At 40.6% G+C, this 23941-nt stretch overlaps 1 long non-coding RNA gene across 1 annotated transcript in view; it reads right to left on the bottom strand.

Moving 5' to 3' along the window:
• The window catches only part of LOC122354394, a 104210-nt gene that overhangs the window by 66732 nt on the left and 13537 nt on the right, over positions 1 to 23941 (bottom strand). The window contains exon 2 of the long non-coding RNA XR_006252104.1: positions 3094 to 3196. This is a non-coding gene — a long non-coding RNA (uncharacterized LOC122354394). The remainder of the gene's footprint in view (positions 1 to 3093; positions 3197 to 23941) is intronic.

Here is a 23941-nt window from a genome sequence, read left to right as displayed (position 1 = left end):
ATTATTTTTGTACATTTGGTTTAAGGAAATGTGTTTATGTGGTTTAGGTTTTTGAGACAATCGATTTAGAGGTTTAAAAGAAACTTCAATTAGAATATTTAATTCCAATATAGTCCTGCCTGGCAGGTAATGTAATTTGCTCTCTCTAACAAGAAAATGGTTCATAGGTGAGGTACTTTGTGATGGATGTGACAGGAAATATAGTTGGGCGAATTGGTACCATGTACTCTTTCTGTAAACTACAGGCAGTTTCTTTAGGTGTGGTTTGTGGGTGACATTTGTAAGAATAGAGCCTAACAGTGACAAACTAAATTATTTTAAGTAGCCTTGAATTTTCTACATTCATTCTTTCTATGAGCATTTTTATTGCTCTGCATAATGACTTCCAGTAGGTGTGAAATGTCTCCTGACCAAACAATCAGAAATAGACTTCAAGGAGGATGGCAGGAGGGATGCACAGACCCTACAGGCTTGACAGTGGCACCCTTGCTGCCATTGGGTTGTGGGATTGAAATCCTTGAACCCATTGTCAGATCCTGCACTGGTGTAGTGGGTCCTGGGTTCCTTCCTAGTGCATGACAAATGCCTGCCTGCCTTCTCACATCTGGACTATTGTCTCAGCCTCAATAAATCGACTGCACATAGATTCAAACTCAGCCTCCAAGCTCGTTTCACAGCATCGCATGATTATATGTTTATAATGTGTGTTAGCATTACATGTAGATTTCAGTTTTGTTCAATCCGCTCCTCTTATTGTCAAACCTATCTTAAATTTTTATAAAATGAAATTGTTTTGACCCAAAACACAAATTATTTTACCTTCAAAACTGGTTGTCTTTAAAATACAACTTAATCTTTCTGGATTACATTCTGCCATTAAAATTATGCCTTTGCATTGGGTAGTTCTTAACCTCCACATTGTGCATTTAAAATTGTCCCATTTACTCCATGGTAATTTGCTAAGTTATAGACAAGTTAAAACCCCAGTATTACCCTCCTTGCAGTAAATCATGGTTATTTTGCTGTCAGTTACGGTGCATTAGATCTAGTGTTCTGCCCACTTCAAATCAGACACAGAGATGAAATAGTGTGGTAGGATTACATTTATTTTAATGAATTATAGATTTATTTTAATTAATTAAATCTAATATCTGTAGGCTTTTTATGTATTAATAAAAGTCGTTGTAGTACTTGACAAGTTTGTTTATGTGTGTGTGTGTGCATGGCAAATCTGATTTTATCTCTTGATAGAGAGAGGGAGAGAGAGTGATGTTTCTGGATTTGTGTGTATCAATTAAAGAAGCACATTAATATGGAACGATGATTAAACTGCCTTGGAACTACCTGCATTAAACAATTTTAATGCATATCTGCCCACTAATCAGAATCAAGTATTCAGACAGACCATGGAATAAATGTTATTATTCCAGCTGCTGTGTGAATCATTACTAATGATCTGCCTTCTATGTTTACACATGTGACGTAATGATGGCTTATATTGCTAGATGAGTCTAACAGTATTCATTTACAGAAACTGATTAATCAAATGTAAAATATTACCACATAATCTTGTATAATCACACATAAATTAAATATGTTAAAGTTAAAAGTGATTTTGTACAAACAAAAACAAAAAGTGTTCTGTTGTTTGATTAACAATTGATACAGAAGGCAGAAACTGCTATGAACCAATATATTGTTACACACATCCATTTTCATTACCTAACCTAAGCAATAACCTAAGCATAATCTGTGTTTACAAGGATACTTGCAGAGACATGCATTTTGCATTCACTGTGTTTACACTGGACACAAGCAGTGCAGCGTGGTGAAGCCAAAAATACAATAGAACCGGTCTACATAGTCTACACTAAATGTGGTACAGTGCATCATAACAAATTCCTACCAGTAAACTGATAATTTAATTATGATAACTGACACAAAGTTGAAATGATTGTCAATGGTCAATGGTCAATGGTCACTTTGTCATGTCTGTTGTAAGCAGTCTTTAGGGATGTTTGCATGCATATATGCACAACAAAGCAGAAGTTTCAATAAAGGATAAATGGATTTCCAGCACTTGCAGTAGATTTGTTTAAAATAGCTATCTATTTACAGCTGTCATGTCACGGTGTCCTGATAGCAATGCTGAAACAATGTATCGTGGCAGCCCTGTTATGTACTGCACTTGCTCAAAAAATTTACTTTGGATCATTTTAAACCACAAAAGTTATGGAGTGCTGCTTTAATTATAATTTTCTAATTTTGTACTGATTACACAAAAGAACGGTACCAAAGGTTCTTGTTTACATGTGCAACCATAGACATGCTGTAGAGAGGCATAAGGACTGCTCAGAGCAATAAACTGCAATTTCCATAAAGACACCTGAGATTCATTTCACACATACGCTCTTTGCAGTGCAGTTGTGGTGCATACAGAGGTGGTACATCAATGCATTCCAGATGTGGTGCATTTGCAGCAGTGCAGTGATTGTTTCAAAACAAGACTATCTTTGCTGTGCACTAACAACTAAATTAAAATAAAAGTGCATTGTTTGTGCACAAACATGGATTGACACAAAATTGTAGTAATTACACTATAAATGCATATCATTTCTAAGACACAGATGGCACAGTCCGATAGAGTAGACACCTGACTAGAGTAGCAATTAAATTATCCAACAATGCTTAGATGATAATGATAATAATACCAACTTCATTATATTTATAATAATATATATTATTATACAGTAGTTATATCTGTAATTAATTTCTGTAATTACATTTTATAATACATTTGTAATTACACTGATGACCCATCCCTTTACACCTTAACCCACCCTTAAACCTACCCATCCCACCAAACCTGTCCCTAACCCTTTCCATATCCCACCTCAATAGCAGCAAAAGTGTTTTACAACATGAACACAATAAGTAAATTTGAATGCGTTGACAATTATACATAATTTATAAATACATATATGGCCTTAACCGCTATGTATTTACAGATTTTTTTTTGTAATTCCATACATAGCAGTTAAGGCCACCTAATATAAAGTGTGACTGAAAATACAAAAAAATAGTCAAACTTACCTGGCCAAATAGTTAAACCCACTTCGTACTACAGACGGCAAAAGATTTCAGGTGGGACTACTGTTCGGATGACCAGCGGCAGTTGAAGGAGAAATTTGGAAACCTGTATAAAAACAGTTTAAAATCATTATTTTGCAACTACATAGGATCCCACCAAAATGCGAATTACATAATTTACCTTTAACTACAGCCAACCATTTCAAATACAACTACATAACATTTTTTTATTGTAGCTTTATTTTTGGCTTGGTTACCTGCAGTGGCATATTCAATCAATAAGAAAACGGTTAAATCCCATAACCAAATACAAAATATGCTAAAACTTGTTGGACCTAAGTGAGTTAGTATTCCGCAAGGTTTATAATCAGAACAACAGCATCCCCATGGTCAAACATGAAGGTGAACTACACTTGTTATGGGGGTACTTTGCAGATACAGGAAATGAAAATCTTGGCATAGGGACAATGTGGATTCTTTGAAGTACCAGACCATTCTGGAAACCATTCTGTATGTGTGTGGGTCTCACAAGGACAAAAATACCAATAAATTATCTGGAACCATTGATACCTCACTGCTACTCTTTCATTAGATGCAATGAAACCATTCAACAATTTGGAGTGGAACTATTTGTGGGCAGTGCCAGATCACCTAGGTTTTAGCTCTAACTTTATAAATATGATTAAAATCCTTCAGCTACCATTCTTTACTGGACAAAGTTCACAAAATTTCCAATTGGAAAGGGACTCGCCAGGTGTCCTCTTTCACCATTACTATTTGCTCTATCTCTAGAACCTCTTGCTCAAGCTGTACGGGCAGTCAGTACTTATATTTCCAATATCTGTTAAGAATACTTCACATCACATATCTTTATTTGCAGATAATATATTGCTATTTTTAGACAATCCAATTTACTTAAATTTATTTAATCAGTTTAGTAATCTATCAGGGTAAAAATCAATTGGACAAAGTCATATCTGCTCCTCTCAATTTTTGTTGGGTGTGCAACATTTTCTGGTTTTATTCCAGTTGTGCAATCTTTTTACATACTTAGATATCTATCCATGCGTACAGGATATTGTCTCAAAAATCTTAACAAAAACTTGGCTAAAGTCACCTCAGAGAGGCAAATTGGACATATCTTCCTACTTCTTTCCATTCAAGAATATCTGTTAAAATGAACATTCATCTATGATTCCTCTACCCCCACCAGCTTGCTATTGGAAAAACTTGATTCAGTAATTTCTCAGTATATTTGGAAAGGTAAACATACCCAAAATAAATTATCTACTTTACAGAGTAACAGATCAGATTGCAGCTGGTCCTTCCCCAATTTAAAATTATATGCTGACTCCTTTACTCTTCGTGGCAATGGTGCCTGGATTAAACCAAATGTGTCAACCTCATGGTGGGCCATTGAAGAATCTCTTGTTTCTCCACACAGTATAGAGCATTTGGTTTTGCTTCTCACTTAGACAATGTAAACTTTGTTTTGGCCCCTATCATAACATATTTTTTATCTACTTGGAGAACTGTTGCCAGGAAAATAGAGCCAAACTTGAAATGGCATCGTCATTTGTTTAACTATAATATTTTTATCAAGTAAAACTCACTTTCCTGCCTACAATGGATTAAATGTAACTTAAATTGGTGTCATTTTTGATGACAAAGGCCTGAAATCATTTCAAGATACTAAGACCCTTTTTAACCTACCAGGAACCTCCTTTTTTATGTACCAGGTCAGTGCTTTGTGCATACACAGTTCCTTGGATGCACAATTACATGTACATCCCTTGTGAAAAGTAATTCTTCCCACAGATAATTCTGTAATTTCTGCTTCAATTATTTACTATTTTCTCCTCAAACAATCACACAAACCAATGTCCCTAATAACTATCTTGTAAAAGGATACCAGTGGTGACTTACAAACTTTTTTTTGATCAAATGTGGCAGACAATTACATCATCAACAAAAATCCAAGTCATTAGATGATCCATTGGCATAGACTTTATTTGTCTCCTTTAAAACGCTTCTATGTGCATGTGTCACCTTCCCCAAATTGCAATCCATGTCGGTACATATTTACTTTTTTGGGGAATGCTCTACAGTTTCTCCTTTCTGGTCTCAGCTTGCTCATGACATATCATTCTTACTGGAAAGGGATGTGTGCTGACTCCAGATCTTTTCTTCTTAAATGACTTTTCAGAATTTACTTTGTCTCCGCAACAGAGGAAATTACGCTTAACTGCTCTTACTGCTGCAAAGAAAATTAGTCAGTCTCTGGGTCCCTCCCCATTCAATGACCAGACGTCTATGGGGCTTATTTTTGCTGGACATTGTTTCTATGGAACTATCCACAGCTTGTATTCATGGAGCAAAGACAAATACTTGTCTTGTGGAGTGCCATTTTTGACATTACATGATATTACACTTTGTATGTTCCTCCACTGCAATATTATATATTTTCTGCAGAACATTTGCGCTTGTCATATACATGTACTTTTCAGTGTGTGCTGTATGTAATTTAAGTATTACCTTGAGTTTATTTGAAAAAAAAATGGATTCCCAATGCACACAAACTTCCCAGAATACTGAGTGCCTAGTTGGTTACAGTGCTTACTTCATTTTAAATTTTATTTTTATGCAATATTTATTAAATATTTATTTATTTGTAAAAATTTCTGGGACATCACATCAGCAGAGGGAGACCTCTCCTCTCCTTTGCTACACAGGTGCACTTTCCTTTTCCCTTTATTTTGACTAATGTGTGTATGATTATTGCCTTGTTTTATTCACATTCACAGATTTCCTCTTGCTTTGCTTGGACTGCCTTCCTGCTTATGAACTCTGCCTGCCAACGTTATATGTTTTCTGTATACTGATTTGAATTAGTTTGCTGTGGAATCTAATAAACATCTGCATATCAAGATTCAAGATTTTATTTGTCACATACAATTTGTAAAAGTACAACTTGTAGTCAAATGTTATTCTGGTACATTCCAGGACTGTGCAAAGAGAAAGAAGAAAATGTATTAAATGTAGAATGTAAAATAAATACAGCAAAATATACATAAAAATAACAATCTATAATGACAATAAAATAAAATGTAAAAATGTACACTGTAAACAGGTAAGTGGCTATGTAGAGGTAGAGTGTGCAAATGTACAAATTATGTTAGTAAAGTGCAGATGCAAGAGTAACAATGGCATTATACTATCGCAGTTCTTATAGTGCGGCAATTGTCTGTGCAGAGGAGACTGATGGCCTGGGGGAAGACTACTCTGCACAGACAATTGCCACTGACTATAAGAAGGATAGGATATGGATCCATAAGGATATGGATCCAAACACAGCCTCAGCCTCGTTACATAATACTTTGCCACTAAATGATTCAGTGGAAGTTTACAATCTGCAAGCGACATTTGCTTATCAAAACAACATTCTCCAAGACTATCAGGGACATCTGGGTAAACTACAAGCTGCTAATGACTACCTTACACAGCACATCTGATTGCTACCACCAGCTATGCCTAAGAATGCACGTATTGCTCTACCCGATAAATTGATGGTACAGGCGGGCAGAAATCTTTTTCAGACATGGGGGATGATTTTGTGTCTGATGAGAAGAAATGAGCTTTCCTCATGTCTCTGTTAATTGGTAAAGCGATTGACTGGGCCACAGCTGTCTGGGACAGGAATAGTTTTTTTTTTAAAGTTAATATATGAATATATAATATATGAATATTGTGATGAGCGTCCCGAGGAACAGCATCGCCCTGATTTATTGTAATGGCCACAAATGACGTCGAAGCATACCTTGGGACAACTGCAAGGGCTGAAGGGTGGCACCTGGACGGCTGGGCTAGAGTGTTGCCATCCCTTCTCTCTCCCCCGCAAGGTAGCGGAAAAGTACTGGAACTCAAAAGAGAGATCCACGCTCTCCTCGGAATGTCTTCCATCTCGGCCTGCAGTTGTTCCATGACTGGTGTGCTGCGTCGGCTGCCTCTCCCCTTGAGTGTCACCATCACCTCATCCCTTATTCGGCACCCTTCACCAGGCTCCCAATGGGAGTGGGCATGTGTGAGAGAAGAGGTGTGGTATTGGACATGTCTAACGGTGTATGGCGAGGCACGCCTGAAGTGGATCAAGCTTAGTCACCGCCGCAGTTAAATGACGAGCGTGCCTCTCCTCAGGAGACCGGTCTCTTCCCCCGTGCATGCACGCTGATGTCATGTCTGTCAATAGCTCCTCCCACCACACTGGGAATATAATCCTCGGGTGCCAGCCCAACCACAAGCGGCCAAACTCTCTCGCCTGGCCCAGCACTGGCTGTTAGAGGGGCCCGTCAGCCAGCCAGGTGGCGGAGCGTGTTGTGGTCGATTGGTTCCTGCGAGCCCTTTCCCGAACGCACCATCAGGCAAACTACACACTGCCTTTGAAACACATGGAACAAATATTTTGCTTTATGTATTCCCAAGGATATTGTTTCTGACCGAGGCCCGCGGATTACATCCTGTGTATGAAGGACACCTGCTGTCAACAGCTCAACATTAACGTGAGCCTTACCTCCAGTTACCTTCCATAGGCCAGTGGCCAATTTGAAAGACTTAACCAAGAAATCTGACTCCTGTGCAAGAAATTCAATTATGTGTGTCCATTTCGAATTCTCAGACAGATTACACCAAATTCTTACCATTTAGATTTACATTTCAATTACCATATCTCACCCACTTTTCATGTCTCCCTGCTCAAGCACACTTGTAGAGGGGAGAGAGGGACCAGGATGAAGTCTCTGAAGAGAATAGGTCTTATTTAGTTCTCTCTTCTGTCATCCCAATTAAACAGGGATTTCATGTTGTGCACTCTGTAGCTCCTCTGTGTGAGCATGATGTCTCCTCTGAATTGTGAATAGCAAAAATGCATCAGGCAAATGTTCTAATCAGGGACAGAAATGAACTTTTTCATTCACCAGTGAATTTGGCTACAAAATTGTTGTTACATTGATAACTTCTATTAGCAAAGAAAAAAAACACATAAATAAACCAACAACTTGAGGCTGTCTACACTGGACATAACAAAGCAACTGTTGCAAATCATTTAGAGTCAGTACTACGAGTGTGCGACAAACAAAATATTTTCATTGATTTTATTGATAAAGATAATTAGACAATATTTTGCTGAGTGTGTTATTTTGCTAATATCTTGGCACTGCCGTGGACAGCTGACTTCTAATGTTTTTAATATTTTTGCATCCTGTGTAGCGGTCAGTTCACAGCAGTGTTAAAAATGTATCTTTCCAATACGTTTAAACTGATTTTTACATTTAAATTTTTCACCTTTATAAAGCCATTTTTAGAAATTTTCAAATTGCTATATTTAATCAGTTAATTATAATAAAAATAAATGTAGGCTGTTTACTTAAATTAAATCAGTATGAAGGAAATTCATCTTTGCAGAAGTTGCAATGAAGTGGCATTTAGATATGTTTGCTCTCACAGTGTTTACAGAAACATTTCAGAAACATTTTCATTAGCAAGTTCTAATAAAATTCTAAATAAACATACCATTTAAATATCAATAAAATGGGGGGTGTATATGCTTTTATCATTTGTTATAACAGTATAACAGTGCGAATAAACAGTGCTAAAAAAGCTTTACTGTTCTAACAACACAGATTTGGTTATTATTATAATTGAATTGTTACAATAAACACGCGAACACACATTGTCTTTGTCATCACAGAATCTGACCAATGAGAATATGTACGTCATTATCAAGGCTCTCAGACGGTTCTGAGCAACTGAAAAGTTTGATTATGGCCCTCTTTGTGTGATACCAATTAACTAGATGAACTGTTATAAATTATATATATATCTGGCCGCTTATCTTGAATTATGTGCTCATTCAAGTCTGAATCGAGTAGTGAAAGAATGCTGTCTAAATGTGCCAGGTTAGTCTACCAGCTGAGTAATCATAACATACAAAAATTAACCCGCCAAACTAGTAATTTAACAGCATTCCCCACCATAGCTGATTTTACTCACATTTGGTGGGTGTTAATTTCAAACCATGATTCTAAAAAAATTAACAAAGAATGGAGTCATTTCAGATAATTGCAGATATGTGGTCATGATTGGCATGTGCTTGGATGCCAAGCGGAGATCCTGTCATGGATAGCAAAAGACAGTTTTCTTAAAAACAGTAAGACAGTGTTGTCTCACACAGTGCCTGTCATACTCTGCCAGACTCATATCAGCAAACAAACTCTGTCCAAAGTCAGCTGGCACTGGCTTTTCTTTAAAAAGACAAAAAAGATGAGAGACAGGGAATGATTGAAACACAGAATATAAATTAAACACAGACTCAAAGTGCCACATCTAAAGGAATTTAGAGATAGATTGTAATTGACTCTGTTAGAGTTAACAAACTAAACCTTGTTGGCAAGTGTTGGTAAATGAATAATACTGTAGGCAACAGCATATTTTAGGTATTCTAGGGCCCAGTTTTAAGGCAGGTCCCTCTGACTTCCACAGTGGAGAAAGGCAATAAATTGTGATTGGATCTTGGTGGATTAAACACAAAGTTCCGTATTATACACTGCAAAAAAACACAATTTGAAAACACATCAGATCTCAGTAGAAAAAACTATAATTCTGGATATTTATCCTGATATAAACTGGGTCATTTGTTAGGAATGAAAAGATTACACATCATTTGATTGAAATTAAAATTATCAACTACAAACGGCTTGAATTCACAGAAACCGCAAAAATCAAAGTGAAATTATGCAGCAGGCTAGTTCATTCTGCTAAAATTTCATTGCAGCAACTTAAAATTGTACTCATTATTTTTATGGCCCACATGAATGTATGCATACCTGACAACATTGGGGCATATTCATTAATGAGACGACAGATGGTGTTCTCATGTGCTTTCGCCACTTGAGGCCAGGCATTGTGCACCAGGAGGAACCCAGGACCAACTGCACCAGCACAGGTTCTGACAATGGGTCTAAATATTTCATTTTGATACCTAATGACAGTTTATTGCAATGAAAGATATCTCATTGCGAATAGGAGGAGGATTAAACACATGTAGCATGATTGTGCGTGGTGCAGAAGTAGTAGGAACCTTCGCAGTGTTACCTGTTTGTGGGTACAAAAAGCTTTTTGCCAGACCTGGCGCAAATTCTTAGGTTGGGCCACTGAAAGGTCTTCTACTCTCTTCAGAGAAGTGATCGCAAGTAAGAACGCAGTCTTAATAGTGAGATGGCGATCAGAAATCTCTTCTATAGGCTCAAAAAGGGGTCTGCCCAGTAGCACCACTGCCAGGTCCTACATAGAGACACAAGCTCGTACTGGAGGTCTCAACCTTAGCGTACCACGTAGGAAGCGTATTTCTAGGGGGTGTCCTGCCTTCAAATGGTGATTGGTAAGCCAATAATGCCGCCACGTGCACCTTTAATGTGGAGTGGGATAACCCTGCAGAGAATCTAGCCTACAGATACTCCGAATCGTACCAACTGTGCAGTTAACTCAGCCTTGCTGGCAAACTCTACACCATAAAGTGAAGAACTTCCACTTCAGAGCATACACTTTCCCAAAACCCCATCCATACAGAAAGGAGAAAAACCCTTCATTAATCTAGGTGTTCTGGTCTCTGATGGTGCTGATCCACCATCTAATCTGGATACAAACTGAGAAACAGAATAAGAAAGAAACAAGACTAATATTAGTGCAGATACCATTCTTTTTACAATGTCACAAATACATTGTGTTTTTTGGAGGAGTGCCTACCAAAGTGGGCATAATGCTGAAATTTGACGGAGGAAACTCGAACTGGATTCAGTAACCTCTCTCTACAATCTGCAGGACCCATTGAGACATCTTCCACACTGGTAAATGGTTTACTAAGCCTCTCGAAACTGGCCTCTGCTTGCACATGTGTGTCTGCTGACAGTCATAGTCGCCACTGAGTACTCATGCCCCAAACCGTCAGTATAGCACATAACACCTTGGGGTGCAAAGGTGGAGGCACGCTGTTTGACAGAGAGCTTGGCAGTGAAGCCGACTTTGCCGCTTTTGCTTTTATGCTTTCTTGGTTGCTGATGTCACCCGCCATGACGTCACACCCTTCCTTTGGTCCGATTCTACAGCAGATTCAGAGCGTGGTCAAGCGAGAGGCATTCCTATAGGATTTCTGGGCGCAGTTCGAGTTCCCAAAAGGAACTGGCATTTTGGATGAGTAAAACAGATATTTTTTAAACAGGGTCCCAGAGTAGATAAATCTGAAAATGTTTTCTGAAACAATGATGGCATCAGTTGACGTCTCAGCCCTAATCAGACTCAGCAGCAACAAAAACATGAACAAACACTGAACGATTATCCTTCCTAGCACTAACACAGATTAATAAATGTATTGTTCCATGTTTGTTGTATACCACATACAAGGGCAGGGCACCCAAAGCCCCAAACACTAGGGGCTCCTCAAGACAATTTGCTGTTGCATTTCAAGTAGAGTTGCCAACCGACTCATATTTAAGGTATCAGATTTTGCAGTCATACGTGTAGTTGTCCAACTGAATTGATGGTCAATACTTGTCAACTGATGTTTTACATTACATTAAGGAACATTAAGGCAGACAGAAAAGTTTAATCAGCCTCTAACAGTAAAACTTATCTTATCAAGATGGATCTTAACTCTCCTTACTAGTCCATCTGAATCTATAGTTGTTTCTACGATTCTACCTAGAGGCCATTTATGTCTAGGCAAATCATTGTCCTTGACAATCACTATGTCTCCTGCTGACAAGTTTCTTCTTGGGGTATGCCAGCGCTGTCTAAGAGCAATGTTAGAAAGATACTCTTTAAGCCAGCGACCCCAGAATTGCTCGGCAAGATACTGCACATGACGCCATCTCTTTCTTGCATAAAGATCTTCCTCAGTAAACCTACCAGGAGGAGGTAAAGCAACGGAGGACTTCATGGTAAGAAGATGGTTTGGTGTTAATGGTTCAAGATTGTTTGTCACTTAGATTGTCAACAGTTAATGGGCGACCATTTACAATCGACATTGCTTCATAGAAAAATGTCATTAGAGATGAGTCGTTGATTATTTCAGACGTGACTGAAAGTGTGGACTTGAGAACACTCTTCACCGTCCGAATCTGATGCTCCCATATGCCTCCTGCATGACTTGCAGATGGTGCATTCATCACAAGATCACATTGATTCTCAGCCAAGAATGTTTTCAACCTATTGGAATCCAGTTCTTTAAAGGCTTCAGCAAACTCATTTTTTGCACCAACAAAGTTAGTCCCTTGATCAGATTTAATCTGTCGAACCGCTCCACGAATGGCAATAAGACAGCGCAAGCCATTAATAAAGGAATCTGTGGAAAGTGTATCGAGCATTTCAATATGAATGGCACGAGAGGAAAAACAAGTAAAGAGGAGTCCATATCTATTGTGTCGTTCAACCTTGCTTGACAGGGAATGGGCCAAAACAATCCATACCACAATAAGTGAAGGGTGGAGAGGGATTCACTCTCTCTGAAGGTAAACAAGCCATTTTTTGCTTCTCTACTGATCTCCTAAGTTTTCTGCAAATCACACAGTTGCGAATATAAGATGCAGCAGCATGATTAATGCCAAGAATCCAATAGCCCCTTGCACGGATTCCATTAATGGTAAAACCTCTACCTTGATGCTTAATTCCTTCGTGGCAATCAGCTATAATCCATCTTGTGATGTGATGGTCTTTAGGAAGGATTACAGGATTTTTAAATAGACTACAAGACACATTGTCAAGCCTTCCTCCCACCTTAAGTATACCATCACTGTCAAGAAATGGATTGAGATAAAGAGGAGATGGCGCCGTTGAGTTCGGCTGCCGTCACGACCGCTCCTGCAAAACTTTTTGTTTTCTGTTAATTGTTAGTATTTTGGATAGTCTCGCGCGGTTTTCTTTATATAAGATGGCTATTACTACATACGACCGAGCCACTCTTATATCTATTGGTGTACAACTTTCGCCGCTTTTAAACCCAGACCCATGTTGGCCGTGTGGGGCCTTGATGAACAGACACGAACCATAAAAGGGGGAATTGCTCTAGAACCAGGTCGCAAAACCGTGCATCCTCCGCACCCCGGACCATAAAGGCAATCAAGATGGTCCGCGAAGCGATGCAGAAGCGCCGCAAAGTCTACCAAACATTCTCAAGGACTGTCGCTGCAGTGAGCTCGGCCAATCCGAGTGTACCCACGTCAAGATTGGGATGATTGAAATGCAGCATCTGGTCGACAGCCCGATAACGCGTTCGGTGCACTGACCTGGGACCAGTTCTACCAAGCCACCAAGTCAAAAGGTGATGAGACTCCCGCCGTGAATCAACGTGTGTTCAGGACAACCTTACACTTTCAACCCCCCCAGGGAGGTTTGCTCTGTCCCAACACACATTCCTTAAAAGCGCGCCTTTTCCCTTTCGCTACAACAAAGGAACTGCCAGAACACACATAAAACTACTAAACGAACAATCTAAATGCCTTCCTTTCAAACAAATATAGGTTCATTTGCAAATGACTGTTCAATAAATGTTTTGGGGATGTATGTAGGAACCGCTATATACTCTCTAAATAATCCTCTAACAGAGAAGCGTTCCATAAAGCGCTAGATAATGCATGTTTGATATCAAATTGAAGCTTACGATGTTTCCAATATCGTGGTGAATGAATATGTGTGTTTGTGCAATGCACAACAGTGTATTCCACTTATAAGCTTTTGATAAGGAACAGAAGTGCAGAATGTCAATTCTAACTGGGATAAAGTATGCACGAAACCGGAGTCGAAAGCAGGCGTGAACACGCCCCTTCGACCTCGGATTGGACAACTGCCCAGGGCACGGCCCAAAACTTGCACCTCAAAACGCAGGAACAGAGCTCCCTTGTCGAAGTCGAGTCAGTCGGTCGAGTCGAAAACTTCTTCGAACCACCGGAGTCGCGGGGGTTCGGTCGCTGCAGGAATTGCCGCGGAAGCGGAGAAACTTCGAACTTGGAAGTTAGAAGACTCTGAACAAGAACGACCCGATACCCTCGACTCGGTCCGCTCCGTCACATCACTCCACGGACACTCACTGCCCTTTCCATAACCAACCCGGTTCATCCAAAGCGAACCACCAAGCTAGAGACTTCATTCAAAGCGGCCCGGGAAACCCGACCGCGTTCCGCATTCCTGACCAATCAGCAAGCCGGGATTTCCCCAGACAAGCCGAGTGGTAAAACTACCTTTTCATCTCTACTGAATTGGCGCGCAGACACATATAAGCAAGGCTAAAACCTAACTTTGCTTTGTTGGTGCTCTTAGTGCGATCTCAGAACTAGCTAACAGACTTTGGACAGACAATTATCCATCGTGAATGTATGTGCATGTTTAGTCTTCTCAGTGTAGTCTTGTCAATTAGTAGGTACTGTTTAATAAATTTTGTTTCATTATTACGAATTCTCGTTTGTGTGTTATGTGACTGGAAAGTTAAACTCATGCCCAGATCCGTTGTTACCTGCTCGAGGTAAAGCGAAAATCAGATAAACAGGTAAAGTCAATTGATTTATTTTGCTGATCACAGAGTAAATTCATATTGGTAACATACATTAAATTGCCCTAAAGCGCTGGACGTATTAGGTGATTTAAAGGTATACTTGAATTGCATACCAACGTGAATCTTTTAAGATTCAATTCCCCAAACTTGAATTAAGAGCTAATCCAAGTGATAATTCATAATTATCATAATTATAATTAATTAAAAGATTATAATCTTACAGCCGAGCGAGATCCTGACGAAGACAAAAGGATGCGCGACCCGCTTTTGGCGTCCACGAGAAAGCGAGCCGGCGTCAGGAACAGGTTGAGGGCACGCTCACACCGCGCTCCCCTACCTAGTGTCCTGTTAGCCAACGTCCAGTCTCTGGAAAACAAGCTTGATGACCTCAGGGCAAGGATCAAGTTCGGAGAGACATTCGGGACTGCAACCTCCTCTGCTTCTCCGAGACATGGCTGAACCCAGCAGTACCGGACCACGCCATACAACCGGCCGAGTTTTTCTCTGTTTACCGCATGGACAGAACAATGGAGTCGGGGAAGACACGGGGAGGTGGAGTGTGTCTGATGGTGAACAACCGCTGGTGCGACAGCGCGAGCGTTGTTCCTCTCTCACGCTCCTGCACACCAAACCTGGAACTTCTGACCATCAAATGTCGCCCTTTCTATCTTCCACGGGAATTCAGCTCGGTCATAGTCAGTGCCGTTTATATTCCACCTCAAGCGGACATGGACACTGCAATATGGGACTTACACGACCACCTCACAACACACCAGTCACAGCACCGGGACGCCGCACTCATTGTGCTGGGGGATTTTAACAGTGCAAACCTTAAGCGCGCACTGCCGAACTTTCACCAGCACATCACCTGCCCCACCAGGGGCGAAAGGACACTGGATCACTGCTACACACCCTTCAGAGACAGCTACAAGGCAAAATCATGCCCACCGTTTGGTAAATCGGACCATGCCGCAATTTTCCTCGTACCTCTTTACAAACAGAGGCTGAAACAGGAAGCCCCGGTACAGAGGGAGGTGTCACGCTGGTCTGACCATTCGGTGGCCGCTCTGCAGGATGCTTTGGATGACGCAGACTGGGCCATGTTCAGGTGTAGCTCCGAGGACGTCAACGTGTTCATGGAAGCGGTGGTGGGATTCATCGGGAAATGACACGGTAGAGAAAACCGTCATCAGGACGTTTCCCAACCAGAAGCCGTGGGTAGACAAAACTATCCGCGACTCTCTGAGATCCTGCTCCGCAGCCTATAACACGGGGATAGTCACCGGGGATATGACCAAATACAAGGCTGCGTCGTACAGCGTGCGCAGAGCGGTAAAGGAGGCAAAGAGGTGCTACAAGAGGAAACTAGAGTCACAGTTTCAACACAGTGACTCTAGGAGCCTTTGGCAGGGACTGAGAAACATCACGGACTATAAAACGCCAACCTCCAGAGTGGAGAGCGCAGATGCTTCTCTGGCAGACGAGCTAAATAACTTTTATGCTCGTTTCGAGGCTGCAGCTAATCACGCTAGCGCCGCTAGCGGCATGATGAACAGCATGCATGCCGAGAGAGCCAGAGAGGAAATCGCGTTCACCATTTCGGAGCACGACGTAAGGAGGGCATTCAGGAGAGTGAACACCAGGAAGGCAGCAGGACCTAACGGCATCACAGGTCGGGTTCTGAGAGCCTGTGCTGACCAGCTAGCACCGGTGTTCACTGAGATATTTAATCTCTCCTGAAACAGTCTACAGTCCCCTCGTGTTTCAAACAGTCCATCATTGTTCCTGTGCCGAAGAAACCTCAACCATCTTGCCTGAATGATTACCGCCCTGTAGCTCTGACATCTGTAGTGATGAAGTGCTTCAGAGACTCGTCAGAGACTTCATCACCGCATCACTACCGGACACACTGGACCCACTACAGTTTGCCTACCGCCAAAACCGGTCTACGGAGGATGCCATCACACACCTCCTCCACACAACCACAAGCCACCTGGATTTTAGTACAGGGAACTATGTGAAAATGCTGTTCGTGGACTATAGTTCAGCGTTCAACACCATAGTTCCTCCCACGCTCACCTCGAAGTTGGAGGTCCTGGGACTCAGTCCATCCCTGCGTCACTGGATCAGCAACTTTCTGACCGACAGACTACAAGCCGAACGGATGGGAAAACACCTCATCCTCCTCACTCTCAGCACTGGAGCCCCTCAGGGTTGTGTTCTGAGCCCCCTGCTGTACTCGCTGTACATGACTGTGTGGCCACTACAAACTCCACCACCATCGTTAAATTTGCTGACGACACTGTCGTGGTGGGCCTGATCTCCAACAACGATGAGATGGCCTACCTTCAGGGAGATCAACAACCTGGAGAGATGGTGTCAGGAGAACAATCTGCTCCTGAACGTCAGCAAAACAAAGGAGTTAATAGTGAACTTCAGCACGGCAGGTGCGCTCTTACCATCCCATCATGATCGACGGGACCCCAGTGGAGAGAGTGGACAGTTTTCGGTACCTGGGTGTTAACATCATGCAGGACCTGTCTTGGTCCTGTCACATCAACACCCTGGTGAAGAAGGCCCGGCAGCGTCTATACCATCTGAGGCGCAAGGGACTTCAGACTCCCATCTCAGGTGCTCAGGAACTTTTACACCTGCACCATTGAGAGTGTCCTGACGGGAACATAGGTGAAAACAGCACCATGCAGGACAGGCGAGCTCTTCAGAGGGTGGTGCGGTCAGCTGAGCGCACCATCCGCACTGAGCTCCCTGTGCTGCAGCACATCTACAACAAGCGGTGCTGTACCAGGGCCAGGAAGATCGTGGAAGACCTCAGCCATCCCAACAATGGACTCTTTTCTCTGCTGCGTTCAGGAAAGCGCTGCCGTTCCCTGAAGGCAAACACAGAGAGAATGAGGAGGAGTTTCTTCCATGCAGGCCATTCAAAGTCTGAACCAGAGAACACCCTAATCACCGGGATTCCCATGTTCACCCCTCTTTCCCCAGATACTACGCCACTTACATTTGGACAATTGCACTAGTCACTTTGCACTGGACATTGGCACAGCCACTTTACACTTTACACTTTATATCTTATACTTTATATTCTATACTTTATTTTATTTTTATATTTTACTTTGCACACTTCTTTTTATACATATTTTTTATATTTTATATTTATATATACATTTAAATTTTGTTTTCTATTTTGATGCTGGACGGTTGTAAAGAACATTTCACTGCATGTCGTACCATGTATGTATGTGTATGTGACAAATAAAATTTGAATTTGAATTTGAATTTGAGATTGTACAAGTCACTATGAGATGACAGTGATGTTCTCTTGCTTAACACTTTCAAATCCTCTTGGAATATATCCTTTTGTAAATGTGTAATTATTATGTGCTCTGCCCTTTTCTTTCCTCAACAATAGGAAAATCAATCCCTTTGAACTTACGAATTCGTCGTTGGATGCATGCAATTGCTTTAACTGCCTGAGACCAAGATTAAAACTTGGAAAAATGATCGACAAAGCTTCTATGTTCTATGGCTTGTGAATTAAGTACCAGAGCACCTCGGACTTCTACATCATCTGGTTGCAGCTCAAGGACCTCATTGAAGACTGGAATTATTTCCTTGTTCCACAAAAATGTTGGCCCTGTAAACCAGTCAGAGGAAGTCAGTTCCTTAACAGTGAGGCCTCTTGAGCGTAGTCTGCTGGATTCTCTTTTGTTGAGACATACCTCCATTGTTGTGGAGTGGTACGTAGATGGATCTTTTGTACTCGGTTCGCGACAAAGGTATGAAATCGTCGCACCTCATTATTGATGTATCCTAGGACCACCTTGGAATCTGTCCAAAAGAACTCCTTGATGTCAGTATACTAAAGTTCTCTTTTGAGGATCTGACTGACATCCACAGAAACAACAGCTGCTGTTAATTCCAATCTTGGGATAGTTGTTACTTTTATTGGAGACACACGAGATACAAATTTGTGAAGTCTAAGGACACCAGTAGCAAAGAGTTTTCTGGCTTCCTGGGCCAGTTGGATTGCTTCCTTTGCTGTCTGTACGCTTGTGACACCATCATCCACATAGAAATCATTCATTATGAACTGGAAACCCAAGGGATACTGATTTTTATTACCTTCCGCTAGGTACTTTAGTCCATAGTTCACACATCCAGGGGATGAAGATGTTCCAAACGGATGTACTGTCATTCGGTACTCCTGAGGCAGTTCTGATAAGTCTCCATTCCTCCACCACAAGAAATGTAGGAAATCTCTGTCGGCTTCACGCGCATAAAACTGGTTAAACATTTTCTCCACATCGCATATTAATGCAACAGGGTGCTGACGAAATCTAAGAAGGATACCAATCAAACTATTCATCAGATCAGGTCCTTGCAGAAGATAATCGTTTAGACTAACTCCATCATATTTCGCTGAACAATCAAAGACTACTCTCAGCTTGTCTAATTTTTTGGGGTGATAAACCCCGTGATGGGGAACATACCATTTTTCACCTTCAGACTCATCATCCTCGATTTCTTCTGCTTCTCCCATATCAATGATATCCTCCATAAATTTCACATAACGCTCCTTATAGCTTTGATCCTTTAACAATTTCCTCTTCAGATGATTAAGCCTTACGAGGGTATATTGTCTATTGTTTGTCAATTTAGGTCTCTCCTTAAAGGGCAAAGGCATTTCTAAGTGTCCAGCACTGTTTTCCTTAATATCCTTGCTTAATTGATTCAAAAAATTAATATCATCTTGAGACAGAGTTTTACCATCATCACTAATATCCTTAAAATCTGATTCAAGAATGCCTATAGCATCTGATGGAGTCAGCAGAGGTATTTCTTTAACAGAAACGCGATGACAAAAACTCGACCAACAACAGAACTAAGTTGGGGTGCAGAAGGTCCAACAATACTCCATCCTAAATCAATTTTAACAGCATATGGATCATCATTGCCTCCTTGTCTTGGAGCTAAGGCTCTAGCACAGTAATATCCAATCAATAGTCCATTCTCACAATCCATCAGAGGAGGAATCTCATTACTCACAGCAGAAAGATGTTTCCAGAGTTTAGCAGTTTCACATGTTGGTATATGTGCACGATTAACTGGAATGCATTCTTTAGTATAGGCAGGAGGAAGTTCAATATAAGTGGCAGAACTATAGCCTCTCACACAAAGTCCTTGAACCCTTTCACTTTTCACTACAGTATCTCTTCCAGTCATAGTAGTTAGTTTTAGCTTCACAGGAATCTTATCTACCTGCAAATTGTTGCTTACTTCTTGGTCAATGAAAGTTGTGTCACTTTGGGAATCAAGTAAGGCATAAACTAGTTTCTCTATGCTGGGGTTGGCACTTGAGGATACCCATACTGGTACAACCATTGAAGTATGGGAAGATGTTTCACGATCCACAATAAGTGACAGAACAGATGTAGAATCATTTTCTAAATTTTGAGCAGATACTGCTACTGCTACTGCTGATTGGGTTTCCCTTTTTAATGTAATTATCATCATGAAGACAAGTAGGATGCTTTCCTTTACATGTTTTGGAGAACAGACGATAACGGCAGTCTCTTGCGCTATGACCCTGGTTCAAGCAACCATAACAGGGATTGTTTTCTCTTACATAAATCCTTCTCTCTTCTAAGGTCTTAGTCATTACTTTATGACAATCATTGAACTGATGCTTAGGGTCATGGCAGAAAATACATGAAGATTTTGCATTGCTCTTCAAAACCCTCTGCTTATCTGTTCCCAGAACAGCCAGTATGAAAACGTTACCCTTATTGCCTCTGCCTTCTTTAAGGCTTCATTTTTCGATGGCTCCCAAGCTAAGGGCATAAGAAGAAGTGACTGGATTGCATACAACTTCTGATTCCAATGGCACAAAATCTGCAAAGGCCTTAAAATCAGGGAAAGTTTGCCTTTCTCTCAAACTCTGAGTAACTTGATGATTCCAGCGTGATGCAGCCCATTCAGGTAGCTTTTGAACGTTTTTGATTTTCTTCGCAATCATTCAATATCTGTAAGCCTTCCACATGAGGCATGGCCTCTTGACAAGCATTAAGAAAATCTGAAAAATCTCTAAGTCCAGCAGCATCTTTGTACTGAACCTTTAGCCAACTTGCCAGTTTCTGTCTGAAGCGCGTTGTATAATAAATGGCTGCCCATATCTTTGATCTAATTTATTCCAGGCATCTTTGTAGGCCTCATTATCGCTTCTACAAAACATGCCATCTAAAATTTTACGTGCTACTCCACCCACATACCTTTTAGATAGTAAAGTTTATCAGCGGGAGATATACTCTTTTATCAATCGATGACACAAAAGAGGCCTTCCATTCAACATACTGGATGGGATCGCCATTAAATACAAAGGGTTCTTGAGTCGGTAGTCTATTCAGATTTATGCTATCTTGAAATACATCCAGAAGAAACTTCATTTTTGAGATGGAGAGATTTGATTAATAGATTGATTAGAAGAACTCTGAGAAGTATGCTGCTGTTCTCTAGCTTGACATTATTTTCTGAGGAATTTTCAACTCCTTGCGTCACTATTTGATCATAGGCCTTGAACCTAGCTTGTGCTACTCTCAGATCCTTTTCAGCCTGTAGTCGCTCAAGTTCACGTCTTTTGTATATCTAGGTCCTTCTTTTGCCTTTAAAACTCTTTGCCTGTAATTCCAGAATTTCTGTTTATTTTCCTCCATCAATATCTTGAACACCTCTTCCCTTACTGCCAGTTCTGCAGCTGCTTCAGCATGCTTTGACGCTACATGAGAGGATCCAGTATGATGGCTTAGTTGGTCAACAGACTTACAACTGATTCTGGAGACAGTCGATCCAACTCATCGAGGCCTGAAATTCTCTCATAGGCAATTTTCATTATATCTGCTGTTACTGCTTCACAAGCATCAATACGACGTCTTAATTCTGTAGATGGAGTAACAGTATCTCAAACTTCCTTATAGATCTCCATAACAGTCTCCTTTCATTTTCCAAACTTTAACTGAGGATGCAATGTCGCTCTCAGATAAATCAGACTTAAGTTGGTTTCGGGCCGCACATACGTGCTAGAATTTTCCATTTTCATATGCAGAAATTAACTTTCTTTCCCTTTTCTGAGCATTCTCTTCTTGCAATGCAGCCATTTTTACAGTAGAATTCCGTGAATGAACTGAATGTCGAGGGCCTTGAGATTCTAAACAGACTTCTTGAATTCCAGTATTACATTCATATAAATCGTGTTCTTCACCCTCGGTTCTATCTGTAATTTGACACTTCGCTACAGTTTCAGTTGGTTTTGAAATACCTTGTTAAGAGTCTGAACAACATGTTGGGAACCATTAACTTCACTTTCAATATTGTCAAATGAGCAATGTGGCTCTATCATTTTAAACAATAACAAAACACAAAAATAACTAAAAGACGCTTACAGTGTAATTGATATAACCCAGACAATATAAACAGCATACAGCATCAACATTAATATTAAAAAAGGGTTTTAAAACTGTATTAGGATGTTAAGAAATATGTTGCTCTTAAAACAGAGTCTCTTTAAAGACTTTAAAATGTTTCAAACTCCTCCTTTTTAAATAAAAACGAAGAAATGTCTCTTGATTAAGATTGTGTTTGAAGGATGAATGTCACCTTAAAAGGAATTCGGTTCTTTTCAATCCATAATGCGTAGATTAATCTTCCCTTGTCCGTGATTAGCGAACCATATGACCATCAGGACTGACTCGCTGCACATACGCTTTCGCTTTAAGAAGACCCATCAACATGGACACCAGTCTTAAATGCAGTTGTCGTCAATCATCCACACGAATGGCCAAGCTCTTACTGTAGATGTCCCACTGAATTGATGGTCAATACTCGTCAACTGATGTTTCCAAAAAATGTTTAATACGTTGACATTTAGATAAAACACCGAAAGAGCTATAAAGAAACAAAACAAACACATAGCAACCATTAACACATTACAACAATAAGCTGATGTTATCACTAGTGCGATAAAAGGGCACTTCAATCGTAGACCACGAGATTATAGGCAACACACACAACACATTTACCTTATAACCCTTTCAGTGAGAAGCACAATATCAAAGTGAAAGAGGAAAATCCACACTGCATTCTGCATTCCTCGACCATGCACAAACATTCCTGTGAATCTAGGAAATGCGAAGCACCTTATACGTCACATCACAAGCTTATCTATCAAAATAAAAGTCCTTAACTCAAATACAGAAATATCACATTAAATAAGCAAGTAATAAATGAAACGAAACAAAAATACATCAAGGCATAATTTAAAAAGTGACATGGGTCACTTACAATACGCTTTTGCACCTCATTGGGTCTCATTTTGTATTAGGCGTACCCAATTATTAGTGAATGAGTCCCACTGTTTGAATTGTGATTATAGCCACTTCAGGAAGGCTTTAAGACCAAGCCAAATTCTCTGCCACCTAGTTTCTCCCACTTCAGTGTGTGGAATCACGTTTTGATTTCAATAAATTAGTTTGGATCAATTCAGAAATGTGATTAGTGATCGTTAGCACAACATCCAGCTAAAAAACAATGTACTGTGTCAATCTCGAGCCTCCTGATCTCATTGCAGTAGACCAATTGCAGTATTGCAGTAGACCAATCTCAGTGATGGATGTATTCAAAGATGCATTTCTGCATGAGCATTTTGAACGGAAGCTTGTTCAGGGCCTGGTTCAAAATGTGTAGATCCAAGATTGGTCATAACCCAACACCTTTCTTGGTTTACTATGAAGTAAAACCCCTTTAAAACCCTGTCCTCATATCAGCTGGAGGGACCGGCTCTATTGCATCCTTCGCCATTAGGACTGTGATCTCTGCACGCAAGACAGGGGGATTTACAGTCTTATCTGAAGTGAAGCAGACCATAGGATACATGTTGGTTTGCACTCCCAATCCACCCACTGCTGCTAACTGGCAAGAGAGAAGAGTGAATATGATCCTGGGCTGGCCTGTTCACAACTCACCATCCCCTCTGAGAACCTGATAGAGAACTCTGCTAGAGAAAACTGCCCTGTTGTTGAGATTTTATTTACCACTGACCACAAGGACAGTGGAGGGAAAAACAAAACAAAAGATTCTCTGCCCAAGAGGAAATGGTGAATTCACCTTCATCTCTGGGTCATAACACCATCAAAAAAGAGGCTTGAATCACACGGAGAAGGTGAGATCACAACCAATTAGCTCTGA

Source organism: Puntigrus tetrazona, chromosome 11 (assembly GCF_018831695.1).
Source record: "Puntigrus tetrazona isolate hp1 chromosome 11, ASM1883169v1, whole genome shotgun sequence".
Lineage (NCBI taxonomy): Eukaryota > Metazoa > Chordata > Actinopteri > Cypriniformes > Cyprinidae > Puntigrus > Puntigrus tetrazona.
This window is presented reverse-complemented; position numbering and strand designations above follow the sequence as displayed.